An 11,455-nucleotide genomic window follows, 5' to 3' on the forward strand; every position below is an offset into this window, starting at 1 on the left:
TACTTGATTATTCTTGAGGTTATGCAAGCATCGAAAAACACAACAAAGAAATTTTGATAAATTAGAGAAAATTCAAAGAAATTATGAGGTAGATAAGAACATTTGACGGATGATTAATGTGTAGAAGAAGGGATGAATTTAATTATATGCGATATGACAATTAAAAAGTGATGTGAAAATATCATATTTAAAAAAAAAAAAAAAAAGCGAGTTGAAAAATTTCAGCAAAGCAATGAATGGCGACATGGGTATATATGGCTCAAAACTTAGCAACAGAGGTATATACGATCCATAACATAACAACAGGAATATATATGGATCAAAACTTGGACGGCAAAGGCATTGATGAGCTAAATTTTTAACGGAAGGTATATCTGAACATTTTCGCAAAGTTTAGGGGTATATTTGATTATTTCCCTTATTTTCTTAAAAAATATTTTAGTGTCACCATTCACATTGTCTGTTATTTTATTGAGAAACATCTTATATAGTTATATATTGTTAGGACTAAGAAATATTTGAAGCTCAAGTTAATTATATATTTTAATAGAAACATTATCGAAAGCAAACCTGAAAAACTACAGATAATCAGAGTTGAAAAATTCGATGTTTATAAATATTAAAATTTGACATATTTAATATAATGGTAATATTTTTGTCGTGTTCGTTATATGATAATATTTGAAGTGCAATTAATCTAATTTCATCTGATGAATAACATTACTATAAACATTATTTGTCATATAATAGTATTTCTTGTATGGCAACATTTTAACTCCAGATATTTTAACTTCTATAGAAAAGATAATTTTTTTTAACTTCTATATAAAAGATAATATTGAATGAATATTTTTGGTCAAATAATATTGTTCTTTATATGGTAATATTTGAGTTGGAATTAATCTAGTCCCATATAGGGAATAATATTTATTATAATATTATCTGTCATATAATGATTAATATTTAGCTGCAGATATTTTAATTTTTAACTTTTCTCAAATTTATATGATTCCTTACGTACTACCATAATATTTGAATTTCTTATATGGTAATATTTTAACTAGCAATCTAAAAATTATTTGCCTAATTAATGTTTCTTAACTAACAATCTAAAAATTATTTGCCTAATTAATAAGAAACATAATAAATTATTTTAAAATGTCCTTCCATATATACTCACACAAATCACAATTAAAGTCGGCATGAACCTTGAGAAACATAAATAAAGACCCATAATAAAATTTTCTCCTTCCATATATACATATAAAACTAGTATATACTACTTATATATATTATACGAGTCGATCCGCCACTATTGTACGGATCCCTCCAAATTTCTTTACTACGGATGACTTTGTAAATCTCACGCTTGTCCTTCTTATGTTCTCTTCCTTTTTCATGCAATCACTTTCTACTAAACAGTCACTAATTCTGCCCCTACAAGACAAAAGTATATCATATGTCTCCACCCCTAAACCATATGTCTCCACCCCTAAACCCCTAACAAACTTGCTTTCCACCATAATGTTACCCTTGTTATTTACAACGTTTTTCGGGTAATCTATATATATATATGCAATAACTTCAACACAAGTTCAAGTATAAAACAATAACACTTATGAAGTTCTTTTAACACCTTCAGCACAAGATTACGAATAATCTATCCAAGAAGTATGTTAATTTTCAGAAATGATATGAAATAGAATTTTTAAGGCCAAGTCCCCCGACTTCACGGAGTGTCCTAAAGGAATAATTTCCCTCACTGTACCCGAGGTTATGGAATTTTCCTCCTAGGATAAAATAGCCAAAAAAATCAACTGTAGTGGTATCTCAAACAATTGGAATCTCTTCGAACTCACTCAACGATTTGATTGATCACACGAAATATTTTTGAAGACAAGAAGAGTTTGTATTTCAGAAAATTTTTCATACCAAAACCTGTGGATAAATACAGGTTTATATAGCCATCAAGTGGCCCTTCCAAAAGGTGGTAATGGTTCATCCGAAAAGGTGTATCCTTTGGAAGAGTCATGTCTGTTCATTAGAAATATTGTATCTTTATCTGAACAGACACAACTATCTGAACAGTCACTCCTTTTCCAAAACAATATGTCTTTTCATAAAAAGTTATGTCCCTCCATTTTTCATTCACACCAATTGAACTCAACAATCCCCAATATGAACGGGGAATGGCTATTCTTTGTAAAACTTTATGGACAAATATGTGATCATCAAGTAAAGACTGATTGCATCGGGATAAGTGGATTTTCCTTTGAACTTTTTGTAGTGAACATGCATCGGATGCACTCGGTCAGTTATTAGATTTGATATCTTTGAACCGTTGAGCTTCAATGTACACCTAGACAACACGTCACACAACCAACCTTTTACCATTTATAGTTCTGATGGTTTTGTTCTTTTCGTCCATGAATACGTCCCGGTTTCATGAGAGCCTAGAGAATTGGTTTTTACTAACATTCTCCTTGAAGCGGCTTCCACTTCGCCCTCACAAAGGTGATTTCTAAACATTCAATCCTATAGATTAAACTATTTGGTCAAATCTACCAAATTTAGATAATCATTAAAAGACTTTTCACCTTAAATCTTATCCTTGTTAACTAAATATTGTCTACATCATGAGAATGGGTTGGTATTTTGACATTCTTGAACCTATCAGACACAACTTTGTTTGATCTCCTTAAACTTAGATCTTGGGATCTCCAGTCTGCTACGTAGAGTTACCGTCATGCTGACTTGTCCTAGGCCTTAAACCCATTCCCTTGGATGTTCTCTCAACTCCTTCTCTAGATAGGCCTTTTTTAAGTGGATCCGACACATTATCCTTTGACTTTACATAGTCAACAGTGATAATTCCACCAGAGAGAAGTTCTCTAATGGTATTATGTCTCCATATTATGTGAAGAGATTTATCGTTGTACATCATGCTACCTGCCCTACCTATCGCCGCTTGTCTATCATAGTGTATACGTACTGGTGCCACTGGTTTGGGCCAATAAGGAATATCTTTCAAGAAATTCTGGAGATATTCTTCTTCTTCACTGGCTTTATCTAATGCGATAAATTCAGATTCCATTATAGAGTGAGCAATACAAGTCTGTTTGGATGATTTCTAAGAGACCGCTCCTCCACCGATAGTAAATACATAGCCACTCGTGGATTTTACTTCGTTCAATCTGGTGATCCAATTTTCATCACTATATCCTTCAAGTACCACAGGATATTTATTATAATACAAAGGGTAGTCTTAAGTATATTTAAGATACCCCAAAACTCTTTTCATTGTCATCCAATGAGTTTTATTAGGATTACTCGTGTACCGACTCAACTTACTAATAACGTATGATATGTCTGGTCATGTACAGTTCATTATATACATTAAACACTCCAATACTCTTGCGTACTCTAATTGTGAGTCACTTTCAACTTCATTCTTTCGAAGTGCAAAGCTCACATCCAATGGAATCTTGGAAATACCAAATTCCATATACTTGAATTTGTCAAGTACTTTTTCAATGTAATGAGACTGTGATAATGCCAACCCTTGTAGAGTTCTATGGATTCTTATCCCTAAGATCACATCCGCAACTCCAAGGTCTTTCATATCGAACTTGCTCTCGAGCATTTATTTCATTGCATTTATGTCTGAAATGTCTCTACTGATGATCAACATATCATCCACATATAAACACACAATGACTTGGTGATTTGAAGTGTCTTTAATATAAACACATTTATCACATTCATTAATTTTGAATCTATTTGCCGATATGATTTGGTCAAACTTTGCATGCCATTGCTTAGGTGCTTGTTTTAGTCTATAAAGTGACTTAACAAGTTTACACGCCTTATTTTCTTTTCCTAGAACCACAAAACCCTCAGGTTGTTCTATGTAAATTTCTTCCTTCAATTCTCCATTTAGAAATGCGGTTTTCACATCCATTTGATGGATTTCAAGATCATATACCGCCGACAAGGCAATTAACATTCAAATCGACGTTATCCTTGTTACCGGTGAGTATGTATCAAAGTAATCAAGACCTTCTTTTTGTTTGAAGCCTTTTACTATAAGTTTTGCCTTATATTTGTCGATAGCACCATCCGCTTTCATTTTCCTTTTAAATATTCAAAAGGTTTGTTTCCTGGAGGAAGATCAACAAATTCTCACGTATAGTTGCTTAAGATTGAATCAATCTCACTATCAACTGCCTCTTTACAAAAGGATGAGTCCGAAGATGTCATCTCTTCCTTAAATGTTTGAGGCTCATTTTCTAACAGAAATGTTACAAAATTCAATCCAAACAAAGTTGATGTTCTTTGACTTGTACTACATCTTGGATTCTCATCATTATATACATTCTCACTTGGTTCATCTCAAGGTCGTTTAGACCCTTCAATAGACTGTTCATGTCTAATTTTATATGGATGAATGTGTTTTAAAAATTCAGTGTTATCTGATTCAATTACCGTATTTTTATTAATATCCAGATGTTCGGATTATGAACCAAAAATTAACATACTTTACTACTTTTAGAATATCCAATGAACACACAGTCCACCGTCTTAGGTCCTATCTTAACCCTTTTAGGTATAGGAACTTGGACCTTTGCTAGACACCCTTATACTTTGAAATATTTCAAGTTGGGTTTTCTTCCTTTTCATTTTTCATAAGGAATTGATTGTGTCTTACTATGGGGAACTCTATTGAGTATTCAGTTGGCTATAAAGATAGCCTACCCCCAAAAGTTTTGCGATAAACCTAAACTTATAAGTAAGGCATTCATCATTTCCTTTAAAGTTTGGTTTTTCCTTTCCGCAATACCATTAGATTGAGGTGAATATGAGGTCGTAGTGTGATGAACAATTCTATTATCTACACATATTTCGGTGAAGGGAGATTCATATTCTCCATCCCTATCACTTCTTATAGTTTTGATCTTGTTCTCTAACTAATTTTTAACTTCAGTTTTGTATTGCCTAAACGCATCTATCGCTTCATCCTTACTATTTAGTAAGTAGACATAGCAATATATAGTGTAATCGTCAATAAAAGTTATGAAATATTTTTTCCCACCACGTGATGGTGTTGACTTTATATCACAAATGTCAGTGTGGATTAAGTCTAAGGGGTTGGAATTCTTTTCAACGAACTTATACAAATGCTTAACATACTTTGATTCCACACAAGTTTGACACTTTGATTTATTGCACTCAAAGTTTGGCAAAACTTCTAGAGAAAATACTCAAGTACCCCACTGGACTATACCTCAAAAGGCTATGACACACCTCAACTTAAAGGGGGTCCTATTATCCTTCCCCCCCTCCCCCCGAACTAATTAAAAGTGTAATTTTGATACTCTTAGTGCCTACGTGACACATACGTGGCACACACATGTTCCTACGTGGACACTTCAGTGTGTTGTACCATGTATGTGTCATGTATGTGTCACGTAGGCACTAGGGGTGTCAGAATTATACTTTTAATTAGTTCGGGGGGCTAATAGGACCCCCTTTAAGTTGAGGTGTGTCATAGCCTTTTTGGGTATAGTTTAGGAGGGTAATTGAGTATTATCTCAAACTTCTAAGTTAATAATTTATCGTAATGTTTTGTAATTAACATGGCCTAGTTGTTCATGCCACAAATTGGGAGACTCAAGTAAGTAAGAAGAATTTGAACTTTTATTGATTTCAACATTCATTACATTCATTTTGAATAGGCCCTCATTGAGGTAGCCTTTTACTAAATACACTTCTCCTTTACTAAGTACAATTTTTTCAAAAATAAATACACATTTGAATCTGTTCTTGTGTAGAAGTAAAACAAAAATCAAGTTCTTTCATAACTCAAGAACATACAAGACATTGTTAAGTGTCAACACTTTGCTGGAAGTGATCTTCAAGCACACTTTTCCTGTTCCTTCCACTTTTGCAATAGCGGAGTTTGCCATGTAGATTTTTTCTTCTACTTGAGCTGGAGCGAACGTCGAAAACAACTCCTTTTTAGCACAAACATGGCGGGTGGCACCAGAATCCATCCACCATTCGTAAGGATTTCTCACCAAGTTGCATTTGAAAAGCATAGCACACAGATCATCCATTTTTTTCTTAGACTCAACCAGATTTTCTTGGTCTTTCTTCTTTCCTTTCTTCAGGGTACGGCAATCCATAGACTTATGGTCAATCTTTCCACAATTGAAACATTTTTTCTTGAATTTCTTCTTGGGTTGATTGCTTTTATTTTCAGCTTTCTTTCGCTTTTTAGAGTTGTTTTGGTCATTTTCTACAATGTTTGCTCCACTCATTGCAAAATTGCCTCTTGACCTTCTTTATGCAACCTTGTTATCTTCTTCAATGTGTAGTCGTACAATCAGAACTTCGACTGACATCTTCTTACGTTTGTGTTTCAAATAATTTTTGAAGTCTTTCCACATAGGTGGTAGCTTTTCTATTATTGTCGTTACTTGAAATGATTCATTCACAATCAAACCTATAGTAAAGTTCATGTGAATACTAAGAACATTTTTAAATTGTTTAACAACGGTATTTGTCAAAATCATACCTTCCGCTAGGAGATCATGGATGATCACTTGTAATTCCTGCACTTGGGAAACAACAGACTTGTTGTCTATCACAAAGAACTTTTTAGTTTCGGCATCCTCCGTCATGTACTTCTGTTGTAGCGCTCCCCATAACTCTTTTACAGTCTTGGTTCCATTATACACATTGGAAAGGTCATCTTGGAGACCACTCAAGATATAATTCCTGCAAAGGAAATCTGAGTGTTTTCAAGCCTCCAAAATCACGAAGTGTTCTTTTTCAGAGGTTCCCTCGGACACCTCCGGAGCTTCCCCAACTGTGAACCTTTAAAGACACGGAGTTGTGAGGTAGAAGAATATTTTCTGCTGCCATCTCTTGAAGTCAATACCCATGAACTTTTCGGATTTCTCCACCAATGTCATAGCTTGCGGGGCATTAGTACAACTCATCGTGGCAATACTAGTTGCCATCATAGTCGTTCCAGCATCATGCATTTGACTATCAGTTGTCATTTTTCTGTCACCACAAGATAGTACCTTAAGTATATCGAAATACTTATTAAAAAATTGCAGCAACTTTAAATACTTCTAGTTTCTAGTTTAATGATAAAGTTTTTATGACTTCCAATCGTCAAATGAGTGATCTTTAACTTGTGATGAAAATTTTATTTCTTCAAATCACTAGTTAAGTTCAAATGGAGTAGAAAGCTAAAAGCTTTAATCTCCAGAAACCAAGCTATACAGATTCGAAAAAAAAACTTTAGTGAAAAGAAAATTGCACCAAACAAGCAAAGAATTTTTTTTTTCTTTTTCTAAAAATTATTCCTTAAGATTGTTATTTACAACGTTTTTCGGGTACAAGAATCTATATATATATATGGAACAATAACTTCAACAAAAGTTAAAGTCTAAGACAACAACACTTATGAAGTTCTTTTAACACCTTCAACACAAGATTACGAATAATCTATTCAAGAAGTATGTTAATTTTCAGAAATGATATGAAATAGAATTTTTAAGGCCAAGTCCCCCGACTTCACGAAGTGTCCTTAAAGAATAATTTTTCTCACTGTACCTGAGGTTATGGAATCTTGCTCCTAGGATAAAATGGTCAAACAAACCAACTGTAGCGGTACCTCAAACAATTAGAATCTCTTCAAACTCACTCAACGATTTGATTGATCACATGGAATATTTTTGAAGATAAGAAGAGTTTGTATTTCAGAAAATTTTTCATACCAAAATCAGTGGATAAATGCAGGTTTATATAGCCATCAAGTGGCCCTTCCGAAAGGTGGCAATGGTTCATCCAAAAAGGTGTATCCTTTGGAAGAGTCATGTCTGTTCATTCGAAACATTATATCTTTATCTGATCAGACACAACTATCTGAACAGCCACTCCTTTTTCAAAACAATATGTATTTTCATAAAAAGTTGTGTCCCTCCATTTTTCATTCACACCAATTGATCTCAACAACCCTTACTGTCTCTCTTTAAGTAGGATCGCCCCCACAACAAGTTACTATGGTCCTCGATACAGGAAGTGAACTCACCTGGATTCGTTGTAAGAAAACACCAACCACACCCTTAATTTTTGACCCCCTTGTTTCTAAATCCTACTCTCTTATCCCATGTTCTTCCGCAACATGCACAACAAAAAACCGGGATTTTCCTAACCCCGTTATTTGTGACCCCAAAAAACTATGTCATGCTACGCTGACCTATGCTGACGGTTTTTCCATTGAAGGTAATCTCGCTAGCGAAACTTTCAGTTTAAATAATGTGGATTTACCCAGGACGGTGTTCGGATGCATGGATGCGAGTTCAGGTTCGACCCCGGAAGATGCTAAGACTACCGGGTTAATTGGAATGAACCGTGGAGCTTTATCTTTCGTTTCACAATCGGGTTACCCGACATTCTCTTATTGCATTTCAGGTCAGGACTCTAACGGCGTCCTTGTTTTTGGAGAAGCCAATTCTCCAGGGCTTAAACCCCGAAAGTATACTCCCTTAGTTCAAATATCAATTCCGTTACCTTCTTTTGATCGGGTTGCTTATACGGTTCAAATGTCATTACCACCAGTAACTTTGGTGTTTCCAGGTGTTGAAATGAGTTTCACTGCTGAAAAATTACTATACAAAGTAGTGGGGGAGACGAGAGGAAGGATCAAGTATATTGTTTTACAATGGGAAATTCAGATTTCTTAGGGGCAGCGGCGTACATTATTGGACATCATTACCAGCAAAATTTCTGGATGGAATATGATTTAGCACATTCTAGACTTGGATTAGTTGAAGCTAACTGTGAATTAGCTAGTCAAACATTAGGACTAGGCTTATAGTTAATTAATTTTAATATTAAAAATTAGGTGAAATATTCTAATTTCATTGAAGAAATAATATTACTTAAATATTATTTGTCATATAATATTTAATATTTCTTATATGGTGATACCGTAATGTTGAATTGCACATATTCTAATTTCATATAAGGATTAATGTTTTATAAATAATATTTGGCATATAACAATATTCTTTTTACTGTAATATTTGAACTGCAATTATTCTAATTTATTTATAAGGATTAATATTATATAAATAATATTTGGCATGTAATAATATTATTTATATGGTAATATTTGAACTGCAATTATTTTAATTTGGGGATTAGGAATAATAATATCTAAAAGAATTTTCTTATAATATTAGTCATATTGTAGAATTTGATTGCAATTAATAATGCAAATAGATTCCCTAAGATTAGCAATTGTCTTGTTCTCTATACGTCACATGTCTTAATGTCAAACTTGATTTCCCTCCTTTTAATCTGTATCTACACTATTCAAAGGCTCCATTTGTTTTTTTAAGATTCAGACGTCTGAATCTGAATACACATCTGAATGATTAAGATGTTGTCTCTAGATCTGAAAACCGAATGATTAAGACTGTTTTTCAACATTTGAATGTGTAAAAACAAAAAAAATTTGTATACATAATAAAATAAAAAATACAATTCAAATAAAAATTAATTACATATTAAAAAAGTATGTAATTTAATATAACAAAACTATTAGTATTTGATTGAGAAAAAAATATTTATGTTTATTAGTAATAGTGGAGATGACTTATAATGGTGGTTGCGGTGACAATAATTGATGTTAGTGATTAATAATATTGGCGGCGATAATTGTGATGGTTGGTATTGTAGTGACTGTTATAATGGTGGCGATTGATGGTGGTGGTGGTTGTTGGGATGTGACATTGCTTGATGTTAGTAGTTTAAGGTGTTGATTATGTTGGCTGAAACATGCATGCATGGTAATTGACGATGTGTTGGTGCTAGTTGGAGATGTTATTTGTTGTGATGGTGGAGATGGTTGTTAGTAGAGATAAATTGTAGCGATGGTACTGATTGAAGTTGTGGTAGAGGTGGCATTACTAGTGACAATGGTGGTGGCGGCCAAAGAATGTGCAGAGTTGTGATGTATTAGTGGTAGTTAGTGGTGGTGCTAGTTGTGATAGATGAGTTAGTTGGTAGTAGGAATTGGCCGGTAGTGGTTGTTGATTGTGGTGTTGTTGACGGCAGTGGTGGCGGTGAATATAATTAGAATAAAAGAGGTAGTAGGTGTGGTAGCGATTGACAATTGTTGTTGGTAGCGGTATTTTTTGTCGATGGTGGAGGTGGTGGGTGGTGGTTGACAATGGTGATGGTGGAAGAGGTGGTTAGTGATGGTAACTGTTGATTATGAATAGAGTGGTGAATATTATCCAATACCAGAATATCCCTTCAGACCTATTAAGACTTTGTTCTAGATCTGAATGATTAAGACCTATTAAGAGTTAAAACCTTAATAAAAAATAAATGAACTTAATGGTCTAAAGTTTGAACTATTCAAATTCAGACCTCCATTAAGTGCAAACAAATAAGGCCTAAAACTAGGAAGCCATCAAGTTAAAATTAAATTACTAAAATACCCTTTAAAATTTGAAAGACCATTTTATCCTTGATCAAAAAGAAAAAATTACATTCTTATTATATGAGTAATTTTAACTACACCTAATGAGAAGAGGGTTTCATCTACCTCTTGGGTTGTATATGTCATATGAAATTTAATTATTTCACATTTCATCTTTACTTTTTGATCTTTAAGATTTTATCCGTTTCTTTCTTTTGACTTTTAATATTCTTTTGCAAATTCTATAAAATGATGAGTGAAGTGCGATTATTTCTTTGTAGAAGTTCTCAATATTCTTCTTACCATTCTCATTTGTGATCATTTTCGTTATTATATATTGTATTTTCATGAATTAATATACAATAATAACTCTGATTTTTTATTTCATGACTCTGTAAGGGACCTTCGCTTGATTTCTTACCTATGCACTTCTTGCTTTTGTTGGCAATCTAGAGGGTTAGGTGTATCTTTACAAATCATTCAAAAGTTTGAGAATATTTGGCTCATGATGTGGTACTCAAGTATCTATTGAATCGTCGATTATGATGTTTTGATTATATTTTTAATATATAAGCAAATTTTTAAAAGTGTAGAATTTGAATTTGCATTTCTTCCTTTAATAATATTAAACAAAAACAATATCAATAAGAGGTTGTGTAGTTGCAGAAGGGTAGATCTATGTTTTTAGGATTAATATTCTACTTGGGTTTGGATTGAATCTTTCTAGCTTTGATTACGTTATGGTAGTTCATTTTACAATTTGAGCAATTCTTTTTGTTGATAATTAGCTATTATTATAGGTGTTATGAAGAAATGTCAATATTGTTCGAAAATCAACAAGTAGAAGAATCATAGAAAGACAGAGGACACCGAATTATCAAAATAAATGTTAGTATGCAAATAGCTAACAAAATGAAAGCTCCCTTTCCAATTGATTGTTAGGCA

At 33.2% G+C, this 11,455-nt stretch overlaps 1 pseudogene; it reads left to right on the forward strand.

Annotated features, from left to right (window-relative positions):
- The first annotated feature begins 232 nt into the window (after positions 1–232).
- Positions 233–8,842, forward strand: LOC124896201 (annotated as a pseudogene).
- Positions 8,843–11,455: the final 2,613 nt, after the last annotated feature.

The sequence above is a fragment of the Capsicum annuum genome, chromosome 2 (assembly GCF_002878395.1).
Source record: "Capsicum annuum cultivar UCD-10X-F1 chromosome 2, UCD10Xv1.1, whole genome shotgun sequence".
In the NCBI taxonomy this organism is placed as follows: Eukaryota; Viridiplantae; Streptophyta; class Magnoliopsida; order Solanales; family Solanaceae; genus Capsicum; species Capsicum annuum.